Below are 12218 nucleotides of genomic sequence, written 5' to 3'. Positions count from 1 at the left end.
AATGCTGCGTGTTATAACACTCCTTTTTTCCCCACAGTATTCTTGGTAATGGTCTGACAAAGGTAATTAATGAAATGCTGTTTCCAACTTCAAATTGTAAGTAAGTTTACCCTTCTGCTTCTGAAAGCTATCCTTGTAGTGAAGCAATGAGGACTTCCGTCTATTATTTGTAAACTGTCGAAGGCTGAATAATCTATTGCATTATAAGCAGCACTCTCACACACAGATATTCACATACACTGCAAAAGAATTTGTGCTTTGTCTGGAGTAAAATGAAGTCCCAAAGGTAATTTCTGTACAGTGTGGGAAACCGTGTCTCCTGCAGGAAATTTATAGCTGTGATTGTTTCAGAGAAATGAAAACTGTAGCATCAAATGTTTTTAACAAAAATATTTGATTGTTTCATGTTTTACATCTGACTCATGCACTGCAAATTTAAAGAAGTTATAAATCCTGGACAAAGTTTTAGGTCACTTCGTAGGAACTAGTTTGACTAACTTCATTATATTGTTTCTGTCACATTATAAAGTGATTTACTGAATACACGTTTAATTTGCGCTCATTGTGGTCTACATTAAACATAACAGGGTTTATACTAAGGTTCATAAAAACCCATTTGGGAACAACATTAGAAGATAATTAAAAATAATCATTTATTTCAGTTTATAACTGAGAATAGTTGTGCAGAAATAACAGGTTATTGGTCTTAAGAAGGGCTCTTTTTCCACCTTATTTAAATGTAACTGAGTCCTGTAAGAGTGATGACCAATCAGATGAAAGCCTGTCCCTATGTATCCTGAGGCATTTGTTCAGGTCTTGCCCAGGAGTGATGTGGGCAGCCATTTCCAATGGCCCTGCTGTGGTTGGACAGGATGTATGGAGATGGTCAGTCATGGCAACCATTGAACAGTCCCTTACATGCTGTTTGCTATAGCAACTGACATCAGCGTGCTGATGAGTTTTCTCATCTGTTATGATTAATTTACTGTACAGCTAAGGATTTGTATGAAGGAGGGGGAAATGAAAATTTTTAGACTTTCTGCTCTTTTAATGCTTGGCTTTATAAAATAAATTTTGAAAATAAAAAAGTATATGTATCAAAACAGAATATGATAACTATTTTTTTGTTTGTTTTCATGAAAGAGCAGGAAGCTACTTTCCTAATCTGACACTACTCTGGAAAAAAATTACAAGTAAATTGTTTTGCTATGTCTTTTCCTCCATGCATCCCTCACACACTTTTTGGGAGCTGGGACAAAATCCACTCTCTCATACTTGCTGCCCTTCCTCTTTCCAGCTGCCCTGTTTCTCTGACAACGTATTTTTGAGTGCGCTGTTTCCCTTTTGTTTTAGCTTCTGTGTCGGTGGAATGAGCATAAAAACGGCTTGCCTTTTCCACAACAGCTGTCAGCCAAAGCTTATACATCAAATACACATTAAGTTCAGTACATGCTAATGTCGAATAAGGACAGGGCAGTAATTATTATTTATGTGGATTAGTTGATTATAGCAATAATCAAAGTGAAAGATGAAATTTGCCTCTTTGGACTTGAGCAGATTTGAGAGGCTGTGGTAGTCTTGTCCTCTGACTTTCTACTGAGATGAATTTTATCCCTAAATACAAAAGTATTCCGAAAGTAACACTGAATGTATCTTCTAATATATAAGAAAAGCACTACATTCCAACTTTCACTTAAATTATTCACCCGTTTTTCCTCAAGTTTTTTTAATGTGACTTAAATACAAAGAACTCAGACTTTTACCATCTTGGAACTGCCTTGTAAGGGATGCCAGGAGTCAGAGAGAAGCACCAAATTGTTGCTTCAAAGCTATCATTCGCTCTCTGGGTTTTGGACCAGGCAAAAGGCTAGTGAACTTATTTTAACTCCATACTTAAAGCAATTCCTTCCAGTATCCTTTTTTTTTTTTTCCCTCCTTAAATCTCTTAGCGTAATCTGAGTATTCTGCTAAGACGCAGAGCTGTTCTTGTTCGTTTTTTTTTAAGAATGTTGAGGAAAAATGGGAAGGATAGATGGATGATGCAGACACAGCTAGCTATATGCCTACAAAATATCTACCTACCAGCTATATCTCCTCTCTTGCCTAGTTACACTAATAATTTAAAGATAAACATCAGACATTTTTCAGCAACCCCCACACTGAAACAATTGCATGTTTCATAGTTTCCTAAAGCCTTCATGAAAGTCAGCAGATTTATGGTTTAAAGAAAAACACGCTATCACATTCAACAGCTTGCAAAAATAAACTTCCTCCCAAATTTGACGTTCCCTGATTGTGGTGCAATTTTTTTTTAAAGGGCAGTTACAGCTTAAGACTTCTGTAATTGTTTAGTTGAAAGTTGCTTGCTGTTTCTGTGAAGTGTTCACACTGCTTGTCCATGTACTTCTGTTTGCTCCTGCAGTCCACTAGCGCTATGCTTGCTCATAGCACTAAATGCAACTCATTGCTAGTACATCATACAAAAGCTGATCTTAATAAAGAAAACATAATCTTCAACCCCTGAAAACATATGTATTCGTGTAGAAATTACTTTTATTCTCTAGAAGCTCATCAGGTTTTTTGGGATGGACTACACTTCTGGAGCTCCGTTCTAACCTCAGAAGATCACAGTTCTTCTCACACCGCCTTCATGTTCATGAGCAGTTTTGGAAATGGGGGTGATTTTTTTTATCTTCAGGTTCTCAATCCAGTCTCCCAGGTGCGATTATCTCCAGAACACTCATTTTCCACCTGATACCTGAACGTGGCACAAGGAAAACAGTGGTAGATCTAACTCAATATCTGGTTAAAGATCATGCATAAAATGAAATGAGTCTTCAATGTTTTCTGACTCTTCCTGATTAAAGAGTTGTTTTCACTTCTTTGCATAATATATTTGCATAATATTTGTTTGTCTAATGCATCCATTTGCCAGTTATGGTCCCAATATTTCCTGTACCTACAGGAACTACCACTTCTATCAAAACGTGTTTGACCTTACTTTTATGGACTTGGATCAAAATGACAGTGTAAGGAACAATACATTCAGTCACTCAGCAAAGCCCATAGAATCCTGCATACTGCTTGGAAATGCAACCCCGGTAAAATCAGGGAATTAGGAGATGTCTCAGAAAATATATCTGGACTCCATTTCACTTATTTTCTGATGTACTATTAAAAACTTGGTTATGTCATAAATGTATTTGTTGAAATGATTTATACGTCTGGTGGAAAGTGGCACTTCATCAGGATTACAGTTCTTTTTTGTTTTGTGTTTTTTCTTTTTCCTGATATATTCTAGATTCACTAAAATATTCATCAAGAGAGATTCTATGACTCTGAGGCAGAACTTAATGGGACTAGGACTGGGGTTGATTGTTGAGGATACCTGTTCAGAGGCCAAAATGTTCGTATAAAGTGTTATTATTTGCAATCATATTCCTGGCCTGATCCAGCAGGAATTATATAAACACCAGTACGGTATGTGGCCACTAATTATACAAGATATGCTCCAGTAGTAATGCCTCCTATTTTCTGATATTGGCTGTGGTGTCAGGCAGATGTTGGTGGTATGGCAGTAGAGCTTGAACCTTCCTGCCAATGTTCCATTCCATTCTCTTGCTTTGTGATGTTTGGCAGCGGAGGAGCAGTCTGACAGAATGTTGTCTGACACAGAAGTGCATATGAAGTAAAGGTGTGTCACTGAATTCCTCCATGTGGAAACAATGGCACCCATTGACATTCATTGATGCTTGCTGAATGTTTTTGGAGACCAAACACTGAATGTGAGTACAGTGAGGTGGTGGGTGGTGTGACAGAAGAGGCAACAGTGACAGTGGTTCACCTCTGCTGGTACATATTTTTCCAAGTGCAGCATGCAAGCTCTTGTTCATGGCTGACAAAAATGCATATCTAACGGTGATGAATATATTGAAAAATTGGGTTTTGTAGCTGAGAGTTTGCTCTATCAAATAGTATTATATTATTGTAGTTTCCATGGAAATAAATATGAACCGTCACTTTTGGAGCAACCTGTGTAATTTAACTGGAAATTTAAAACCTGTGTGTAACAAAGAGAAGATTAATGTAACAGAAGAGCTTTCAAATAAGAGTAGCAAAATCCTAATTTGATAAAGCCCAAATCCTAATTTAGTTAAAACAGAATTTGATCTGCTTATGAAAGGGATTATGTATGTGGTTGCCTGTAATTACCAAAGGAAAATGGAATACCTCAGCAGGCCCATTCCATTCTCATATTTTTAAAATGCCTTCTATAATTTTGTATTCATTTTGATACCAAATGGGGATGGTTTTTGAGCTTAAGATATGATGAAAAAATTAAACTGTTCCTTTCTTAACTCTTTTGTATAAAAACAGCTGTAAATTCAATCTTTGTAAAAGTTTGAGTGATTGGTCAGGTTGCCCAAATGGCAATTAAGTTTTGTGCATTCTTCTTCATTTGTATTCTTAGTTATGCTTGTATTTCTCAAAGTTCATCTTCTCTACAGGGAAGAAGAAGTGACAAAGGGCTGATGTGAGAATCAGAAATTATCAACAAAGGAAAATGCTTACAATTTCCTAGTATATATTCCTACTATATTTCATTAGTATAAAATTTCTCCATCTTCTCTTATCTGCCTGCTCATTCCAAAACTGAAAGACCTGCAAAATATTTTTTTAAAAGGAATTCACTGTATTTTCAGCAGGAAAATTTGTGAAAACATGATTGTAAGATCTTACAGTAACTTTCTCTTCCTTTGAAATGACAGAGATAATTAAGAACGTATTTATGTACTGTGTAACTTTATAACTGAGTTCACTAACGGTTATCTGTGAAAAGACTATGGAACACTTGGTCCCAGTTACCATAATTGTCATAACCAGGATAGAACTGATTAAAATTAAATTGCAGGTCCATCGGCTGTAGGCTTCTAAGAAAACATCAATTCTTTTGAATTTAGAAGGAGTATTAGAAAGACAGATAGCTTGTTCTAAATTTTCAAAAATCAAAATTCTCCTGAGCAAAAAATGTGTAAGAGTGTAAGAACTAGGTAGCCTATAGTGATATATTATGTATTATATGGAGTCCTTGTTTTCAAACCAACACAGGAAAACACGAAGATTTATGATTAATTAATCTAAAACAGTTACAGGTACATCTTATCTGACAAGTGGTTTGTCATTCGTAGTCTGTAAAACTAAACAGTTTTAGCATCTGAAATGCTAGAAGAATGACACTGTTATCTGATAAGATGTACTAACAAACAATCATAAAAATAGGTATTGGATAAGGTGAATTGAGGTCTTTAACAAAATGAATTTACTATTAGTAGACTTTCATTCTTCCTGTCACCTTTGAAAATACAGTGACATTTTTCTCTCAGGATATAAAAGAGTCCATTCCTTTTTATGTGATTTATGGGAGGTGGAAGGTCAGTTTTAGTAGTGTGTCCCAGATGTATCACTTTTAGTTGACAAAAAAAAACAAAACACAAAAAAAACCAAGATTACACTAAGTCTTAATTTAACTTATTTATGCCCATAAAATATCTGACATCGTAAGTACAGCCCTGTTAATCAATCTTCCCTTCTTCACAATGCTTTTAGCTGGCTTAAATCCTGTAGCAAAGCCGTGATCTGGTTACTGCTAAACCTTGGAAATTTGAATTTGATTGTAATTTTTCTAAACCTTGTAATTTCTCTTCTGCAAGTCTAAAATTCAAAGGATAACAACTAAATTCACAGATTCTAATTTTGGCCATCCAAATGTTAGGCCTCGGTCTAAGATCATTCTGAATGCTTCCAACTTTGTTAAGATTCCAGAGAAAGAAACAAACTGTTAGAGGGTAATTTGCCCAAATTATTTTAAAGATGAATTCTAGGGATGGAATTAGTTTCTTCTTCTTTCTCTATTATTCACACAAGGAACTTCTGATTAGTTCATAGGGTCGTAGATACTCCTGCTCCTCCCAAATATGTGCTACTTCTAGTTGAATTCCATGTGAGACCTTCTAGTACTGCAGGGCTAGCACAGTAACAACAGTCTGGATGTCTGTCTGAAAAGTCTGGCTCTGGAAAACATGTGAGGAGACTGAGTACCTCTGAATGTTGCTTTTTTCTCATCATTTTTTTTTAAATTACAGCCTAGTTTTGGTTTCTCAGGTTATTTTTTTGTGTCTTTTAGGAGAAGCATAATCACTATACACAGAATTACAGGTGTCTCAGAAGACTTCTCTACTGTTTCTAACATCGAAAAGGACATTGGCAGAGCCTGTCTGTCATGGTTGTTGCTTTGTGTGTCCTGCTAAGATCTCTATGAAGTCCTAGACGTAAACTGGTGATTTTGAGAATGCTCATGTTTCCCTAAGGCACTAACCTTCATCAGACAATTTTAGGCTTTAATCAAATATGAGGTGCCTATTTTGATAGCACTTGAAACATATTTCATTTTTGATTTCCAATACTTTGATCTTCTGTAGAAAAGGTGGGAAGGGGTATGTGAATGGAGAGTTATCCCTAAATGGAAAAAGTTGTTTACATTATCAGTCACTTAAGTGGAAGTGGTAGTACTCAGCATGGGGAAATTAAAAAGACACTAAGACTACATGCTAACATGTTATACATGGTCATATTGGTTAGAAAAAAGACAGAAAGATTTCCCAAATTTTTTTTCTGTATCTGTTTGTTTTAACTTTTTTTGTTGTTAAATTTTGCAGAACCCTTAATTTGGATGTGAGGAAATGGATGTGTTTAAGAGAAAGGGCCACTAAGAGAGGCCCTTTATCAGGGCACCATGTCTGGGGTTTGAGGGCCTGAGCTCAATTTTCACTTCTGATAGTGCTTTCTTGACTCAGAGTGAACAGTTTACTTTTTCTTGGGCTGCTTCTGCAGTTAGAAAATTAGACTACTCCTGAACAGGATTGTAGGAAGACTACATTATTCTTTGTGGGGTGCTCATGCATGGCACTATGTGACTGCAAAATACAGGTTTATCAAGATCCGAATGACAAAAAGGAGCTTCAGTTTTTCGGTCTATTACTTTTCCTTGCATGGCAGAATGGATACTGGTTACATGAAGATTTGAACAATATAAAGCAAAATAGGAAGGAAAAGAAGAAAAATTCTGTTGAGAGAACTTTTCTGAGATCTGATTCCTCCTGCAAATAAAATTAATCATGGAATGTGGTAACATTAATTTCCTTGTAAAATAACTGAGCCAGTTTTTAATTGTCTGCTTACAAAGATTTGCATTGAACTAGAACTGATCTTAGTATCATTTTCCTTTCAAGGAAATATGCTGTACAAATTTTCTTGACTGAATGCCCGCTTCATTTTGTATTTTTGGTCATATGCTAGCATCTGGTATGTTCAGTTAAATAATCTGTAGATATTACTGTCCCCTGGAATAAAAGATCTGGACTTCAGAGCAAAACATATTCCTTCTTCTGATATAAACCCTGTACTTTTTAAAAAGCATACATTTAAAAAAAAAAAATAAAAAAAGCCTGCAAAACATATGTACTTTGAGTACATACCATTGCTATAGTGTAGGAAAACAGCCACCATTTTTGTGCTAAATTTTAACTGTAGCAATAGAGTAACTGTTAAACTGAGAGGCAGACAATGTAAATCCAGAAGCAAGTAATATGTATATTTCTACCATCTGGGCTTTTGCTCTTTCCAATATTTGTTTGCTAGTTCATTCCCCTATCTATAATCTAGAGGTTTATGGCAAAGTAAACCTATTAATCCTAACAACCATATTTTCATTTGGAAGCTGGACCAACTGTCAATAAACGTTGAAAGAGCTGCTCAGTCTTCAGAGGACATGTGTTAAAGGAGAGGATTCATGCATTACACAATTGCTGGAGAAAAAAATCTTTATTGAGCTTATTTGTGGCTGTTATTGCTCATGAACCTTGCCGGCCTTCCCTCATATTGAGAGGCTGAAGACTTAAAATGCCATCTCTGAGGATTTTTCTGTGTGTGTCTTACTTTAGACCTGTATTTCAGCATGGTCTTCATCTTTTATATTATTCAGAAGTTTTTTTAGGTTTAGGTCTATGACCCATCCAATGGTGAGGAGTCATTTCAAACTTGACAAAAGTTGGTTGATGTCAGTGAATATGCAAGTACTCAACTGCAGTCTTTCTACTGAATTCTGTGTATTTTGCCTTACTTCACTGGGGTGAAACTGCGTCTGTGAGTAACATAAACATATCTTTCCCCACAGTTTTTAGTTCAATTCCTGAGACTACTTATGTGACAACATAGTAATCAATATGTGAAAATCTGCAATGAATGTTGTCATTACCATCACATAGTCCACTATTTCAATTTATGCTTTCACTTTATGGTACTTTATGATCAGGAAGTAACAGAGTAGCAGTTTTATTTTGGGAGTATACTGCTTACTTGTGTTTGAACAGCCTACATTTTTACAATATTTATGCACAAATGGAATGTGTGATATGTAGCTGAAAATGAAAAGGCATATCTAAATTTTAAGCAGTGTTTGTGCAGAAAGAAGTCCTGTGATTTTGCAAAAAAATGTGTAAAATTTAAGGCATTAGAATTACTAAGGTAACTTTGAAATGCCACACTACGCTACATTAAGCTATGTTACATTGCGTTGTGTTGTGTTGTGTGATGTGATGTGATGTGATGTGATGTGATGTGATGTTATGTTATGTTATGTTATGTTATGTTATGTTATGTTATGTTATGTTATGTTATGTTATGTTAGTGGTCTGATTTTCAAAAATTCTCATTCCTTTGGATGCAATAAGATAATCGTAGAGTTTAAGTATCTTGGCAAATTAATGTTTTGGATTAGAAGGTCATGGATTTTATGTTCTATCGATGTGTAGGATTTCTAGGTGCCAGGCACTACTCTTACATGAAAGTTGATTCTCGGTGGTGGTAGTAATACAAGTACTCATCTACATCTAAACTTCTTTTTCAAAATGCATATTGGCTAATGTTTATAAACATGACAAAAAAAATTTAACATGGAACGTCACCCATAGTATTAATGTTATCTCACATGAGGCTTGCCTTGTATTTTCACAGGTGATTTCAGAATGATCTCCTGGACATATTATCCTGCTTCTCAGGCTCTCCAAGTCGTTGTCATTAAGCTGACTCCTGTGATTCTTTTATCCTGTATGCCAACTTTGTAGTCAAGGTAACTGCACTATGCAGCAGCATTCCCAAGCTTGCTTTCAAGTAGGTGTTTTACACAAGAATACTGTGTCATGCACACCAATGTCAGTGGCACAAATTTTCAGTAGCAGTTGGACAACTGCACTCTTCCCCAGCTCACTAGCACACAGACTGCACTGACACTTCATGGACGACATGTAGACCTGCCTGTCAGAGCCTGCCATCTGAGGAGTAAGAGAACAGCATCCAGTAATAATATTCTGTGATGTTCAACAGCACTTCCATCTGTGGTTATAAACAATTTACAGCAAAACAGAAAAGTACCTACTGTTCTCAACTTTTTTTTTTTTTTTCCTTGCAACCTCATGCTTCTTTAATCTTCTTAGGATTTTTCTCAGTTTGTTTTTCAGGAGTTTATTTGATTTATGGTTTTATTAATTTTCCAAGAACTTTTGCTAGTAGCATGATTTGCCTGTGTTTTTCCAACAGGAAATGAGATCAAGACTGGTGCGTGATGCCAATTTTCAAAATTTTATTAACAGCAGAGAAATGTTTCTTGGAGAAGAGTTGGGTTTTGCCACCTGTGTTCTCAGTCCTGAAGATAGTTTTCTCTGAGTACTTGAGCAAATCGCTTCACAACACTCCACCTCAGTTTCCTTCTTTTTATAAATGGGGATAATAATACTTGACCCAGCCTAGAAAAACAGTTGAAAACACAAATGGGAGTGATAGCTGTTATATCTGAGCCAAATCTTGGAGCCCTGTTGAGGTTTTCACAAAGTAGCTTTTGATGTCCTATTCATCATTCTCCAAATTTTAGGGAAAAAAAAGCAAACATCTAATTGAATTTGATGGAATCCTTCACTTCTTCACTTGGATAGCATCTAAATTGTCAGCCAGAGTTTGCTTATGTGTATGCTGAACAAAAACTCTAACGCCTTTATTGCTGAAGTCTCTAAAAGAGTAAGTCACTTTTCACTACAATCTGAGAGAATGTCCCCTCTGTCATCTACTGGATTCAATGTGTTGGATTGGGTGTTCAAGAAGAAAAAAGGCAACCAAAACCCAAACTGAAATACCGCATTACTCAATGGAAATTTACTTCCAACTGTTTTCAGTGTTTTTAGGGTTACCCTTGTTACAGAACAGCAGTTGCTTCTTCCAGTTGGCTCTAACACAGTACAAAATGTCTCCTTGCACAAGCCTAATGCTAGCAAAAATCATATTTCTTTACTAAAACATTCTAGCTCTAATGTGATTCATTTTTTACTCATAGCATATGATTACCTCTTTTAGAATGAATATCAGTCTCTTGATAGAGGTAAAATACTGGAGTCATGTCCTGTTTCCTGGAATTTTTGTCTGATAGCTGTTCGAAGTTCTGGCCCTAAGCCATCCAAGTAGTGAATTTAGAGCAGATGCTGAGAGTGTTCTAACTCTCAGTCTTTTAGAAGTAATGTTTAAGAAAATTGAACAGTCTAATTAATCTTAAAAAGAGTATTCAACTCATACTTTTTCTTCCTAACACCACTAGCAAAAGGAAAAATAACAATTCCACTTCTAGTCTTTCCTTCAACCACTTCAGGGTGATCAGAGAGCTTTTCTTGTCTCTGAAGAATTGACTCACTATGATACTTTTTAGAATGGGTTATTTTGATTGCACTTTCTGCAGATAAAACTTTCTTCTCTAACGTGTATATTTGAATTCTCAGTTTATTATGTTCCTGTTGCTGTTCTTAGTGGACCTCTAATGTTTACAGAGTGAAAAGAAGAGGGAACTTGTTTTTAGTCCCATATTTGTGTCATATGACGCTGTAACAAGGAAGACTGATCTGGGTGTGAAAGCTGTGCATGGAAGGTCTAGATAACATGCTGATACTGTATCCACTGGGAGGATACAGTGAGAAAATCCTTGGAACTCAATATAGACAAGGTCACTGTTTTAATGGCAGTATGTGGAAATTCACGTTTAGCTCCAGAGAGAGCTCTTCTATAAGTTTTGGAGAAAACCCTGCAGGTAGTAATATTTTCCTATATACCAATAGATCCCAAAATACCTTATAAAAGCATCCATCTATAGGAAAACAAATAAGCCTCTGTTTGGTAGCAATATAATCCCCGTAGATAACCAGTGCAGAGAAAACAGATAAAATAATTTTTTGTTTCTCCACTTTTTTTTATTCTTAGTAAAACAAACTGCATTACCAGTGTGACACAGACATGATCATGGTTGTCAAAATTTCTTCAGTAGTTCTATTAAAACAACCGAAGCTAAGCAGGCAACATCAGGTTTGTCAGTCTGGATTGTACACAACCAAGTAACCATGGAGTTGAACAGTGTAACAGAGAAATTACTTGAGTCCTTTTTTTACGTAACTGATTTTTAGGGAGCTACACCATCATAAAATTGAATAGCATATGTAAATTATGAGGTATGGAATTAAAAATTTTGGATCTAAGTAGCTTGTATTTTAAGGGCTACCTTAACCATTAAGTTGGAAAGAACGTTCTTAAAGAAAAAAAATTAAAGTTAAGTCTGACTAATGTTTCATAGGAAGCGGAGACTGTGCCATTGGTTTTTTAATATGGAACAAAACCTATTAAGCACCTCATGATGTGAAGGCAATTCCAAATTCTATGAACAGAATTTTCTTGATTTACTGGCAATACATTCTTTAATGTTACAACAAGTGGCCACCAGGATGGTTTGGAGCCAAAACAATGTTCAAGTAGTCCCACCCTTGTAATTTTCTAGCCTGGTTTTGGATTCAGTCACTTAGAATTCCACGTCTAGTGAAAAAAAAAAAAAAAAAAAAAAAAAAAAAAAAAGGACAATAACCATTTCTTCTTCATAGTTCAACAGTGTTGTCTTTCTGAAAAACAAGCTCATGTCATACAGTGATACTTTAAAGAGAAATGGCCAACATAATCATTATCATCTTTTTAATCTGAATCATATCTCTTTTTAATAATCCACTAAAAAACAGTTCGTGCATATTCATTTTGATCTCCATGACGCACGCAAGACAGGGCAGAGTTGACCAGCTGCAGTT

General features: G+C 35.7%; 1 long non-coding RNA gene across 5 annotated transcripts in view; it reads left to right on the top strand.

Annotated features, from left to right (window-relative positions):
• Positions 1–12003, top strand: part of LOC128084559 (uncharacterized) — a 47239-nt gene extending 35236 nt beyond the window's left edge. For 3 of the 5 annotated variants that reach the window (XR_008208591.1, XR_008208594.1, XR_008208590.1), the window contains exon 8: positions 38–6301. This is a non-coding gene — a long non-coding RNA (uncharacterized LOC128084559). The other 2 variants (XR_008208592.1, XR_008208593.1) reach the window with 2 other exon arrangements.
• Positions 12004–12218: the final 215 nt, after the last annotated feature.

This window comes from Tympanuchus pallidicinctus, unplaced genomic scaffold, assembly GCF_026119805.1.
Source record: "Tympanuchus pallidicinctus isolate F22 unplaced genomic scaffold, pur_lepc_1.0 scaffold27, whole genome shotgun sequence".
NCBI classification, from domain to species: domain Eukaryota; kingdom Metazoa; phylum Chordata; class Aves; order Galliformes; family Phasianidae; genus Tympanuchus; species Tympanuchus pallidicinctus.
This window is presented reverse-complemented; position numbering and strand designations above follow the sequence as displayed.